The sequence below is a fragment of the Rutidosis leptorrhynchoides genome, chromosome 6, assembly GCF_046630445.1.
Source record: "Rutidosis leptorrhynchoides isolate AG116_Rl617_1_P2 chromosome 6, CSIRO_AGI_Rlap_v1, whole genome shotgun sequence".
NCBI lineage: Eukaryota > Viridiplantae > Streptophyta > Magnoliopsida > Asterales > Asteraceae > Rutidosis > Rutidosis leptorrhynchoides.
In genome coordinates this window covers 279660821-279676626 of record NC_092338.1, presented here as the reverse complement: position 1 = coordinate 279676626, position 15806 = coordinate 279660821, and the positions used below count along the sequence as shown (strand labels likewise).

General features: G+C 29.0%; 1 long non-coding RNA gene across 1 annotated transcript; it reads left to right on the top strand.

Annotated features, from left to right (window-relative positions):
- The first annotated feature begins 620 nt into the window (after positions 1-620).
- On the top strand, positions 621-3211 carry LOC139856085 (uncharacterized). The gene is made up of 5 exons (XR_011761663.1): positions 621-867; positions 1752-1894; positions 2590-2650; positions 2950-3009; positions 3174-3211. It is a non-coding gene; the product is annotated as an uncharacterized lncRNA (long non-coding RNA).
- Positions 3212-15806: the final 12595 nt, after the last annotated feature.

Sequence of the window (15806 nt, the reverse complement as noted above, 5' to 3'; positions counted from 1 at the left end):
ATCCTACAATGATGATGTCATTATTAGGCTAATTCCTTTGTTAGGAAAAAATTAAAAAGAAAAAGAAAAAAATCTAAACATGGTGGGTGATGTCATTAATCTAAATAATTTTGAATTAACATTAAATTTTATTAATTAATTATTAACATTAAATTTTATTAATTAAGTATTATTATTAAATCTTATTATTAATTATTTTATTTATTAAAATTAAATAATTTTGAATTATTTTAATTAATTATTTTGAATTGAGTACAAGAAGTTATAAAAGCTAGGCAGAAGGAAACCAATTCTAAATTTATATTTTAATTTACACTTTTAAAATAAAATGACAACCAATATTATCTCTTTTAGGTGTTTGATAAAATAATCAACTGACGAGTTTCTTAGTCAAACTCTGTGGTTTCACGAGTCATTAAACTAAATAATTTTAACATCTACGTTTATTTAATACCTAAAACATGTTATTAAACTGTTTCGTTTAAACAAACTCGTGGTTCCACGGGTCATTTTACTAGTATCCCAATATTTTTTTTATGAATGAGAAAGTAAAATCATCTGGACCCGGAGCTTTATTACTACAACAATCCCACACTGCTTGACGAATTTCAGATTTAGAAACCTCACTTTCCAATTTTATGCTATCAATTGTTGATAATTTATTTTGAGCAGGTTGGTCTTTCAGGAGGAGAGTAGGATGAGAGTAATTGAATTTAAGTTTGTAGAAATCGAAAAAAAAAAGTAGATTTGATATCAGCTGGATTGGTCATCCACAAGCCACCAACCAATTTATGTCGAATGGAAGAACTGTGAAATTTCATCGCCATCAACAATCCATTTATGTCTTGATTTTTGAATCAAGTCTAGGTTTGCTCGTTTATTTATCTCATTTAATTCATGAATAATGTGCAATCTTTCTTCCCTTTCGGTTTCAGTAGATAACCCTGCATCTACCGCTATGTCGATGATACTTGACCGTTCAGAAAGAGAATGTTTTCTTGTCCCCTCTTGATTCTTTTTATCTTTAATCCAACATTTGATCTTAGCTTTTAAACTTTTCAACTTGCTTTTGAAACCTGATTGTTGGATCTGATCTTCATTATTATTGAAGATTGATTGTACAATAGCATCCAGATCATCATAAGAGTACCATGAATGGAAAAATCTAAAAGGAGTTTGGCCGAAATCTATTTTTCCATCATGTAAAAGAATCTATTTTTCCATCATGTTGTAATAAAAAATGTGTACATAAATGAATTCATAACACCCATGATATGATATTTGTATTCTGATAAATGATTTACTACTAATCATTGAATAGCTCATATTAAAATATATTATTTGCTTAACATATTCTTTGGAATTTCATGTATGCGTACAATAGACTATAAGAAAATGGGTCAAGACTGTCAATTTCTAAACTGTTAAGGTTTAGAAATGGGTTTAAATAGGTTTGGTTTATAGTTATACTAAATAATATAGATATAGATCGTAGCTAGGTAAATATGTCAAATAATATAGATCGTAGCTAGGTAATTTTAATAATGGACTAACCTTCCTTATAAGAAGGGTTAGGAGGCTTTAAACATGCAACAAGCACTTTGAAAATCTTTAACCCTTTTGGTCCATTAATACATTGAAACCTGTTTCAAACAGAAACTACATGTATTTTGTTCTATACATTTGTCTTGTTGATAATTTTGTTACCTTGCAACTGCTAGATATGTTGAAACAAATGTCTATGTTTACAGGAATGGTAAAATGTTAGCATCATCACTATGAAACACCAAGTGATGATTACCAAGGGGGTAGAAGAAAAAAAAAAGCTCTTGTTGATGGCTACACTTGGATGAAGTATGATCAACAGGAAACGTTTTTACACCATATTACCCAGGTATGTCGATAGCTAGATCCTTACTTAGCAAAGTAGTTTGATGCTTATAATGTCTACATAATGGACATGCATCATTATGGTAAATGATGTTGACCATAATGGAAAAAAATGGGTTTATACCAACTGCACATGGAGGTAGGGAAAAGTATTATTACTTGCATGATATTGCAGGTGTTTCATTCTTGAAGGCCGCAATTACGTGTTTAGTCGATTCATTAAATCATGTTAATAAGTATCCTAACAGTGGGTTGATCTCTTATTTTCATGATCTGAAATGCTACCATAACACACTATGAAAAAATTCATGTATGGAAATGTCGATAAACATTTGTATTTTATATATTGTATTTTTGATTACTGGATTACAGCCTACACTACTTAAGATCTTAGTATTGTTTCCAGGTTAGCTTGTTATATTATATCTAAAAAACCATAAATGATACTGTAGTTGGAAACTCGGGCAGAAAAGGAACCAAATCAAAAGTTCATTATCGAAGTTTTTATGCGTAATCCCGCGAATTAAGTAGCGGGTTATAAACTAGTCTCTTGTAAAAGAAGTCTCCCAATTACACCACCTGCTTTGTTTTGAATACGTGCCCTTCAACCACTCATATTTATCTTAGTTCTACTTGCACTTTCTTTACAAAAGACATATCATAATAAAAATTAAATCATTTCTTTTTCATCTTTTACAGGCCGGTATCCATCTCCTTTTGTGTGTTCCCATCTTCTTCGAATTCCAGGATGGGTTTCAAGGTATGGTTACTTGTTCCTCTTATCTACTACTCTCTCCGTCTCATTTGAAGTGTCCACATTTCCATTTTAGGATGTTTCATTACAAATGTCCACTTTGTATTTCAACCAATGAGAAGAGGTTATTATGGAGAGAGAAAAATTCTTATTGGTTGAGAATGAAGTTAGTGGAATTTTCTAAAACTATGTGGAAAAAGTAAGTAGACACTTGTAATGGGACGTAGAGAGTATTCTTTTGTATTAATTTGGTGTTTGTGTAACTTAATTTTTAATTTGGGTCGCTATTTGTTTCTGGTCCACAGTTACACATCACTCTTCTCCGTATCACGGAGGTCAGATTCAACATCTGAAGTGTGGTTAAGGTATCTTTTCTTTCTTAATTCTCTCTTTGTTTGATTGTTATTAACTATTGGTGCCCTAAAGGGGTTATGGAGTTGTGTTTTAGGATTTTCTTTCTAAGTGAATACAAGATGTTTTTCTGTATGCACTAACATGTTTTTCAACATATTTGTGGTTTTTTGTTCAGCTTAAATGATATGTAGATGGTTGCTTAGCTCATTTTGTAAGTTTTCTTTTTCTATAATCTTCTTTTTTTTAAGTTGATGTTATAATTTTTTTGTTTTTGTTGTTAATAATAAAACTATGACCCAATCTACCCCACTACAGATTTAGCATATCTCAAACTCCATGAAATTGAGTGGGGTTTTTATCATTACTTATGTATGAAGTTATGAGTATTAGAAAGTTAGGTCTTTGGTGATCAATGGAAGAGAAACTTAGTATTTAGGAAATATGCATGAAAATGCTCATTTGAGTTGGCACTTACGATGTATACTATACATCACCATCCATGAGACAACTATCAATAACATTTGTATTAGTTCACGTAATATAACTATGAACACCAGACTCTCACTTTATACAATAAATAAGAATTAAAGTGCAGCAAATGAGATAACACGATAGAATGAAAGACTGATAATATTGATCATGCAAAGTACGAGTTACAAATGAAATCATACGCCCCTATTTATACAGGTAAAAACCAAATCTGAAGATTTAGTTTCCATAACTACATTCCTATAAAAATGGAAAAGATAAACTAAAACAAGCCAAATCAACTATTAATTAGGAAGTCAACTCTGGAGATAAAATCAAATCTTCAAAAAAAATCTTCTTAAATAACAAGCATATCTCCAGAATATTCTTTGACTTTGGCTTCAACGAATCATTATACGTTTACTTCAACAATTCCAGAGTCTGCAACTTCAGACTCTAAATCTCCAGACTCTAAAACCTGCAAAATACTTTTGACTCATCAGATTATTATTTCTATTTTTCCCAATAATCTCCCCCTATCTGATGATGTCAAAACAACATGTACTCCTAAACAAACATCTTTGCATACTCCATTTCAATTAGCTTGCACTTGCTCTTCATATGAGAAATTTTCTTCAACATACTCAGCTTGCTATGCAAGTGCTTTAATAACTGCATTCTGAAAGGAGTTATTTGTTGTGTTTCACATCTGGACAGTAAACAAATCAACATTTCAATACCAGCTCCTGCAAACTGATCACACCTAATTAACATCTTTTGATTTCCAGTGGTCTTAATCATTAAGTCATCCAAATATTCAACATACATATTATCCATAAATTCCATATGCTCAGGAACAGCATACCTTTCAACATTACCCTTAACTCTTCTTTCTTTCATCTCCAGATTAAAAGCTCCACAAAACACCTCATAATCTTTAGAGCTTTTGAACCCTTCTTCAAACACTAAGTGAACCAACATAAACACCCTTTTTAAAACTTCATTCAAAATAACCTGATCCCCTGCACACTCCTTAATGCAAAAAGCTATGCCTCTCCATTCACAAAAACCCAAACGAACTATTTGATTTATTTTTACCCTCAATCTTCTATCTGTCATATGAGTCATTGTCAGCAAGAGAATTACACCTTCAAACTCAGATCTTTCAACCTCAACTTTGACAATGTCACCATCATATCTTCTGAATCTGAACCTCTTGTTCATTTGAGCCCTAAGATCACCATATGCTCTCTGTGTAGAAGCAATCAAAACACCACCAGAACTACCCTATTTATCACCCTGTTTATCACCAGCACCCTTATCAGTAATATCCTCCCCCTCAATTTGAGTCTGCTTAGATTGCTCCCCCTCAATGTGAGTCTTCTTGGATTGCTCCCCCTCAATACCTGCAATGCCTGCATCATCTGATCTTTTTCTTTTCTCCCCCTTTTTGACATCATCCAAAGGAAGAGCAGATAGGAACTTCCAAATTTCAGTCTGTTCAGCCTTGAGGGAAGAAATATCAGATGCAAACCCAGTAAAACATTCTTTTATTCCATCAACACCAGCCATTCTTTTCTCCAGTTCTGTCAACCTTTGATTAATTTCTGTTACAGACCCTGAACCACTTGAACCAGTCAACCCCTGCATATCCCCAACCAACCTCCTCACCTCCATCAACTCAGTTTTAGAAACAAAATTATTATTAAAGTTAAGACTATTAAGTTTAGACTGCACAACAGAAAGCTTGTCATCAAACTCCTTAGTCAACCTGGTCAAAGCCTGATGTAGGCCAACCATGGTGACTTGTGCCTCAGTCTAAGAAGTAGTGCTAATGGATGTGGGTAGGGTTGGTGTCAAACCCCGTCCAAAATCTTCCTGAACGGATCCAATAACATCTGGTACCATTGCGATGAACGGACCTCTATATGCCATGAACGACTCCATGTAATATCTTTAAAATGAGCAAATGCACAGCGGAAGATTTCTTTCAGACCTGAGAATAAACATGTTTGAAAAGTGTCAACCAAAAGGTTGGTGAGTTCATAGGTTTATCGTAAACAATAAAATTCATCATTTTGATAGACCACAGGATTTAAATGATGCATGGTACAAATGGGCCCGAATCCTATACCCACCTGTAATGTACATGCGATATCCTTTAAATACAGTACACCTTTCTTGTGTACGAAATCATTTTTCATAAATCTTAGTATCCGTACACATATCTCGTGTACAAAAATAACATACACATAACCTTTGTATAAAATCATTCTCTCGATACATAACTTTCATATCAATTGGTGGCAATTATCATGTCCACATAATTCAATGGTGGCAATTATCATGTCCACATAATTCAACGGTGGCAATTATCATGTCCACATAATTCAACGGTGGCAATTATCATGTCCACATAATTCAACGGTGGCAATTATCATGTCCACATAATTCAACAATAATTCGCAGAACTTCTGTCTGCATAATAATTCATTCGAGGAATGTTTTGCTTGTGTCTATCTCGTCAAACATTTATCAAAGCATTTCATATATTCGCAGCTCAAAATATATTTCAAAAGCATTTAATAAAGCAGTTGTAAAAACAGCGCATGTATTCTCAGTCCCAAAAATATAAAGAGTAAAAGGGAGCACATGAACTCACGATACGATATTTTGTAGTAAAATATGCATACGACGGAACTGAACAATGCAGGGTTGGCCTCGGATTCACGAACCTATTATTCAATCATGTATATTAACACATGTAATGGTAATTGAACAAATATATATATTATTAGTGATTTTATTTGTTATTTTATATCATGTGTTTTATTAATAACTTTATTAGATATATTTATCTTTATATAGATAACTAACATTTATTATAAAAGTATTAATATGGTTAGGTTTTATGTCATAAATATATTTTTATATAGAAAGTCTTCATTTGATATATTAATAGTATTAATAATAATAATGATAAAAATAATACTAATTATGATAAAAATTATGATAATTCTAATAATAATAATAATAATAATAATAATAATAATAATAATAATAATAATAATAATTTTAATATTAATGATAAAGATAGTACTAATAATAAAAATTGTTTCTAATGATAATACTAATAACGTTTAATGATAATACTATTAATTATGATATAATTTTGTTAATAATAATAAATAATCTAACAATACTAACAATAATAATAATAATAATAATAATAATAATAATAATAATAATAATAATAATAATAATAATAATAATAATAATAAAAATAATAGAAAACTACCTCAAATAAGTTCCAAAAACAAAAGTGCCCATGCCGAGGCTCGAACTCACAACCTCTCGTCTAACACAAACACCAAACCCCTAACCATTGAACCATTTGTTATTTCTGGTAAAATCCTCCACGCTTATATACTTAACCCATACGAATTGTTTTTATCATCTTCCTCATCAAATTTCATCATGATCTTTCATTACATTACAATCGTAATCACAATCGTAATCATTATCATAATTTACTAATCATCTTCTTATCATAATATTACCCGTATCATAACCAATTCATTAACAAATATCATCCTAATCATCATCGTTTTCAATTTCAGGTGTCATCATCATTCATCAAAAGAAAGAAAGAAAGGAAAGAAAAAAATAATAACGAAGGTGTTTGGTTTTTAGGCTGTTCGTATAGTAACAAGTAGTAGAAAAAAAAACAGTTTCATCATCATAGTTGAAGGTGGTGTTTGATGGTGTTGGTCGTGACCGGAACAAGAGCTGAATAAAACCGCAACAATAGTAAGTGTATGGTTTGGTGATGATGAAACAAGAAAACTATACCTTCTCGATACACCAACAAGGTAAGTATTAAAACCGTTACCTATATCATCATATCCTTCCATCATCTTCTTAATCATCATCATACCATTCGTTATCATTAAAATCATAGTCATAATAACATCATCATTTAGTCATCATCAATCGGTTGTACTATTTTAATCATCAACTATATCATTTATTTTCATAGTTCAGCCCATAAGAAAAGGAAGTGGGATCACAACCCATAAGAACACGGTCCAATAACAAATTCATGGGCCTTCAGTGGAGTAATACAAATGAACAGGTGTGGTGGAAAACAGGGAGCACAAAAACCAAAATCACGTTTTCTTTTCTTTCAACTTGTGGATTAATTAACTAAAGTAATCCCACTACTTCAAAAGTTGGAAAGTTGTGGGGTTTTGGTTGTGTAATTCTTGGCCATCGACAGGAACCGAATGATAACTTTTAAGCTGGCAAGTTGATCATTGTTAGGAACGAGTAACCACAATATTATATCATAACCAATTCAAGTGGGGGTGGAATCTTCGACTAAAGGAAACAGACAAGCAGCAAGATCGAAAACAACTACATAAATATCATGACACTCTTTATCATTACACCACCATCATACAACGAACCGAAAAAGAAGGAAATAAAATAATAGTTCAATCGCTGATTATTCCTTTTCTTTGTTCTTTCATCATCACGACTCATTTATTCATCATTTTCGTGCTTTCATTTCTACTATGGTTTCTGTTTGGTACAACCCAAATAGAAGATAGTTGCAGCGGCTATTAACATCAATGGTTGCAGGCTTTTATGAGTTTATGAATAGGAAGGAAAATGAGGTAAGGTGGTGTTCAAGTTATGATTATATTCGATGGTGGTGTTCGTGTGGTGAGAATGGAAGTCGATGTGGTGGTTTATCAATATGCAGAAAATATAGATGAAATATAGATGGTGTGTGTGATTGTGGCTCGACAAACTAAAGAGGAAAACAAGATGGTTAGTGGTGATTTTTATGTGGGTTTGTTCGATGGCGATGGAATGAAAGAATGTTGTGATTAACAAAGATAAAGAAACAAGAGAAGGGTGAAGATGTTTGCTCACGGTAGAAGATGGTGATGATTGTTTTTAATTCGACTTCCTTTTAGTGCAGTACTATATAGAGGTTAACCGATGTACATATAATAAATTTAACTCAATTATCGTTGTTTGTTAGTTTGATTTGCTCGACGGAGAGATATTCTGTCAGAATTAAAAAGTAAAAATAAAGTTAATTCTAACAAAGTTTGTTTGTTATCAGAACAATTGGAATCATTTAGTACCAGCAGATAGACTCAAAAAAAAATTGTGATACAATATGATAGTTAAGTGTAACAAGATTAGTACGAGTCTAAAGACAGAAAACAAAATTTATCTACAGCAGATTGAGATGGGCAACGAATTTGATTCCAAAAGTAAAGAACTTGTTTTCTTTTTATTAATACATAATAAATATATTAATAATGGTATTAATTATAATTATATTAAATATTATTAATAAAATACTGATTAAAATAAAGTAAAAAAAATAATAACAGTAATTTGAGAATTTTTAATAATACCCAAAATGATATTTTTTTATAAGTTTGTTAATAATAATTTATAATAATTTATAAGAATGATAATAATAATATTCTTAATGATGCAACGAATAAATTGTATTATTTTTTAATAATAATAATAATAATAATGATTTTAATGATAATGGAAAAATAATAATAATAATAATAATAATAATAATAATAATAATAATAATAATAATAATAATAATAGTAGAAATAATAAATGATAAAAATAATTAATAACAGTAATACACCCAATAATACTAGAAGTAACATCAAAATAATACTAATATGAATAAGAATCATGATAAAGTAATGATAATAATAATTGATAATTATATTATTATTAATGTTAATGATAATAAAATAATAATTTTTAATGGTAAATGTAATAATAATACCTAGTAATAATACAAGTAATAATTAAGATACAACAAGTTACGTGTATCGAATTTCATATTAAAAACAATAATATTAATAATACCGATGTTAATATTAATATTAATGTTAATAATATTAATGAAAGTAACAATAATAATAACAACTTATATTATAACTTGTAATTAAGTTTGATATATTAATATTATATTTTATATAATATTTGCTAATCTATATATACACATATTTATTTACAAACAATTGTTCGTGAATCGTCGGAGTTTGGTTGAGGTTAAATGAATGTATGAACACATTTTAAGATTTTTGAAATTCAACTTAACAAACTTTGCTTATCGTGTCAGAAAAATATAAATATTAAAGTTTAAATTTGGTCGGAAATTTTCGGGTCACTACAGTACCTACCCGTTAAAGAAATTTTGTTCCCGAAATTTGATGGAGGTCGTCATGGATAACAATAAGAATGTTTTCATGACAAATATGAGTTGATAATTAGAGTTTTATCATCATTGAGTAATATGGATAAAACCATTTGATTGTGTGAAGAGTACGAGTGAAGCTATCACCAAAGAGTGAAATGAGTAGGTATAGATTCGTTTTGAACTGATGACATAGTTATGATTGATTTTCGGAATTCATGGAATTCAAAGAAAATCTTTGTAATAGGATTTGGTTCTTTGACGATTAAGGAAATCAGGATCTCCTTTGATTAAATGCAATAATCTGTTTCGATTTCTTTGTCGGATTTCTCACTATAAATCCACCCCCTTTGTTTCCTTATAACTCACACCTTCTATTCTTTCCCCCTTAATTCATACTTTAAAATATTCGTCAATATGCTCCATCCAGTTCTGGTTCTCGATATACTCCTAAATTTTATATCTGTCATTCTTCTTTTTCATCTACCACCAGAGGATTTTATTTACTTCTACTATTATCTTGGGATTATAGTTTCATTAATTTTCCCGTGCCTTTACGTGGCAATATGTATTGATATGCACGGTTTGTAATTTATGTGTTGTTATCGAGCTTTATATTTTCTTTTATATTCAAGGGTTCCATACTTTTGTCTCCTCTTCCCGACTACAAGTCAAACGAATAATGGTCCAGAATTTGTAGATATGAAATTCGGAATGAACATAGTTAATGTTCTAAGAATGAAATCGTGATGGCACGATCTTAATTTGTCAAATTACCAGAATATCCAGAAAGATAGAACTATCAAGAAGAATTGTTCTCGATATGTTTGGAGATTAGGTAGAATGTAAGAGTCGTGTAAATGGCACATGATGACGATACTGTGAATCATCACGTTTCATTAGAAACTTAGCATGACTTACCGTAATATAATCACGTTGATCAAGTGTCATTATATTATACTAACTCATGCATCAGTTCCCAACACTACTTCAAAAACATTCATATTTTAAATTTGAAGGTTCACAGAATATAGAAACTAAAACAGTTTCCTTTTATGATATAATACGGATAGCGCAGAGAGATAATTAATATCGAACGAGAATATTTATGAAGATATCTTCAGAAATATTGAGGATATTAATAAAGAAAGGTACGATGATATCTTAGGATTTCAGAATCAAATTGTAATGAAGAAATTCATTCACGATGATTTAGAGTGGTTAAGGAGTAAGGTATTCGCTAAAGATTTCATCAAAAACAGAATCATCTGGATTCTTTATGTACAAGTTTAGTCCTTGTAAATTGTTCAGAGTCTCCTTCATGGTTTGCTCAATCCGGTTTCCAGTTCCAACTTTTCTGAGCTTCGCCAATCTACTATTCTTTATCTTTATACCTTCGACGGTTAAGGTCGTGTACAGTTTTTGCTGCTGTATTCAGCTTGTACAGTTTTTGCTGCTGTATTCAGCTTTTTCAGAATTTGGAGTATTGATTTGTAGACTGGGTGCTTTTCAAAATTTCAGAGTGTAAGGTCATAATTCTAAGAGATAAATGTTATATGTGTATATATAACTGTTGATGTAGAAACACAACGAGATTCGAAATACTGATTGCTAATTCTTGGTAATTGATATGACAACTCTCGTTATAAGATGCGGATAAGTATATGATAGGGTTTTAATGAACGAATACTTCGGAGAGACTTAAGTCAATGAGTAGTGAAGTTGCTGGTAAGTTTAATGCTAATGTGGTGGAATATAAACGATTCTTCAGTAATGATGACGAAAGGCAAACTCGTATATCAAGGTTATAATAAGGCTAATTCGAATGGAAGTCGAAGTTATCTTGCTGGAGCTGTGACAAAATTAGCTAATTTGAAAAGGAAATTGCAAATTTACTTTCGGTAATAATAACGCCAAAGGAGCTAGCACAGATACGTGTTAAACGTTTGCTCAGGTTCCGAGTGTTTTCAGGTGCATAACTATATGCATCAATCTTTTCTTCCGTAGCTGAAGTGCGGTTGGTTCATCCTCTCGATTGAGGTATTTTCAAGAATCATGAAATGTTTGAACGCAGATTGAAATCGTCAAGATTCAAATGAGGTTTAAGATGAAATCAAGTGGAAAACTTGAAGAATTGTTTAGTTTCAAATGTTATAATCAATATTTTAATTCATTTTAATTGTCCAATGTTATTCGTCCACAGTCGATAGTCCATAGTTACTGTCCAATAATTCATATATAGTTTAATTTATAATATTCGAATTAATTAATACGTATCGTGACCCGTGTACATGTCTCAGACTCGATCACAACTCAAACTTTATATATTATTGTAGAATCAACCTCAACCCTGTATAGCTAACTCCAACATTACTGCATATAGAGTGTCTATGGTTATTTCAAATAATATATATAGATGCGTCGATATGATATGTCAAAACCTTGTATACGTGTCCCGATATTTAAAGTGCGTAAAATAAATAACAGAAATTATTAAATGACGATAAATAAAATTGCAAGAATTAAAATTGCGATAAATAAAATGCGATAAATAAATTGCGATAAATGTGACAACCCGAAAATTTCCAACCAAATTTAAACTTTAATCTTTATATGTTTCCGACACGATAAGCAATATATGTTAAGTTAAATTTCAAGAATTATAAACTATGTTCATACATTCATTCAATCTCGACCAAGTTCCAACGATTCACGAACCATTAAACGAATATGATTATATATGTATATATGTATATATATTATAACTTGAAACGTAAACAAAATATTAGATTAAATACTTTATATGATTGTATCTGTTTCAAAATGTTTATCAATGGAATTATAAAATAAGATCAAATGATTGAATTATCATATATATTGAATTATGATTACAAGTCTCTGTTGAAAGGCCCACGTTGATTTGAGAAATCTTTCCATTTTAACAATATTCGAAAAATGGTAAAGTGATTTATAAATAAGAACAAATTGTCAATCATTGAGAACTAGACAAAGGATAGTGAAAGATTGAATCTCATAAAGATTCGATTGATCTATTTAGTTTCAAACGTACAAAAATGTTTTCAGTTTAAAAAGAACTTTATTATTAAAACGTATATAACTTTTATAAATATCTAGAACCACTTTTGACAACTCATTACTTAACTAGTATGATAAAGATAACGATATTTATAAAATATATATAACAATTTAAATTAATATTATATATATTTATACGCGTATTATACGTACATAATTTTATACTTTTACTATACTTAAACTTAAACTTTACCTTTACTTTATTTTTACTTTACTTTAACTTTAATAATTCACTTTAATAATTCATACTTTAATAATTCACTTTAATAATTCATACTTTAATAATTCATACTTTAATAATTCACTTTAATAATTCAAAAATCTATTATAAATAGAATTCAATAGGTTTCATTATTTCATAGAAACTTGAAAATATTTTTCTCTAAACTCTCTCAATCGATTTACATATATATATATATATTTACTCCGTATTATTTCAAGATATTTTTAGTATACATAAAATATTACGACAGAATGCTATCCGAGTGATTTCGAAATTGTTTTTTCGAGTAGGATAGGATTAAGGAAATTATGGGTTATAGCTATGGAGGTGATTGAGTATGGTTCATGGGTATGCTCGTGAGGTCGATATAGTGTTTATCATTTCCGTTGCGTCTACGTACTTTTCCTGCAATATTGAATCTCAATATTGATACGTGAGTACTCATAATTTAACTTTTACATACTAATAGTGTATCCCTGACTAGTGCTCGAGTATTTAGGATTATGCATGCTTGTACTTTTAATATTGCCCTTAGACAGGTTAGGTTGAATCTTGAATTAGTTACACTTGCAGTTGAGATAAGGTATAAGATATGCATGTCCTTGGAAAGCTAGCAAAAAATTAAGAACTTTTCCTTTAGATATCGAATGGTTTCGATGAACGGATTAGAAGTTATAATCAATTGAATTTTTGATATTTTTATTTAAAATGATTATTATTATCGTCGTTTTTATCGTCGTTCTAGTTTTATCTTATTATTATCATTATTATTATCTTTATCAATAAAAGGGATTTATCATTAAAAATTATTTTTTTTTATTATTACTATCGTTATTATTATTATTTTTATTATTATTATTATCCAATTATTATTATTATTATTATTATTTTTATTATTATTATTATTATTATTAGTATTATTATTATTATTATCGTTATTAATATATATATCATTATTTAAAAATGGTTATTGTTATTGTTATTGTTATTATTATTATTACTATATTATCATTAAGATAATTATTAGTATTATAGTTAATAATGTTATAGTAACTATCATTATTAATATTAGTGTAATTAAAACAAATATTTGTAACACCTAATTAATTTGATTACTATTATTATCATTATTATGAACACGATATAAAAGAGGATTAAAAGCTATTAAACGAAACGATTAGGAAATAATGGGTAAGAGTATCATGATGAAATTAAAATATTATAAGATATTGATTTAGATAAAATTATCGTTCTTATTATTTTTATCATTACTATTATTATTAAAAGTATCGTTAGTATTAAAACTATCATTTTAACAAAAATTATCATTTTAATAGATATGTCATTGTTACTATAAAATATCATTATTATTATTATTATTATTTTAAATAGAATTATTATTTTAAAGATAATATTAAAAATTATCGTAAATATTAAAGTTATCATAATTAGAATTATCGTTTTATCATAATTTCATCTTAGTAATTATAAATATTGATATTTTTATAATAATAATTATTATTACAAAATAATACAACTTTTACTTACTATCATTATAGATATTATTTTATCAAATAAATATATGATACAAACATATTTTACTACGTGCAATAACTTACTTTAATAATACCTATCATATTATCTTTATGATATTAAATGAACCCTATAAATTTTATTACTTAATATATATAAAAGTATATTTTATTATATAAATTTAATATAAAATTTTATTTATTAATAAATAAATTATATTATTTACTCTAATAAATCTTTTAAAAATATTTAAAAATATAAAACGATGATATTTAAACTATATATTAATCATGTATAGATTTTTGGAAATTATTTTGAGTCAAATTTACTTTTGTTGACTTTTGCATATTAGTCTCGAGCATTAGGATTGTGGTACACTATGACTTGACCTAATTTGTTAGACAAATATTGACCAACACATAAATATATATAATTAATTTAGGTTCGTGAATCCGAGACCAACCTTGCACTTGTTCAATGACGTTATATGTATTTTTACTACGAAATACAGTATGGTGAGTTTCATTTGCCTTTTTACCCTTTATAATTTTGAGACTGAGAATACATGCGCTTTTATAAATGTTTGACGAAATAGACACAAGTAATTGAAACTACATTCTATGGTTAAATTATCGAAATTGAATATGCCCCTTTTTATTAAAGTCTGGTAATCTAAGAATTAGGGAACAGACACCCTAATTGACGCGAATCCTAAAGATAGATCTATTGGGCCTAACAAACCCCATCCAAAGTACCGGATGCTTTAGTACTTCGAAATTTATATCATGTCCGAAGGAGGATCCCGGAATAATTGGGGATATTCTTATATGTATCTAGTTAATGTCGGTTACCAGGTGTTCACCATATGAATGATTATTTTTGTCTCTATGCATGGGACGTATATTTATGAGAAATGGAAATATTGTGGTCTATTAAAATGATAGAAATAAATGATTATGATAAACTAATGAACTCACCAACCTTTTGGTTGACACTTTAAAGCATGTTTATTCTCAGGTGTTAAAGAAATCTTTCGCTGTGCATTTTCTCATTTTAAAGATATTACTTGGAGTCTTTCATAGCATATTTCGAAGAATGTTGCATTCGAGTCATTGAGTTCATCAAAAATTATTATTAAATCAATTTATAGTTGGATAGTGGATATTATGAAATGGTATGCATGCCTGTCAATTTTCGATGTAAAGAAAGTTTGTCTTTTAAAAACGAATGCAATG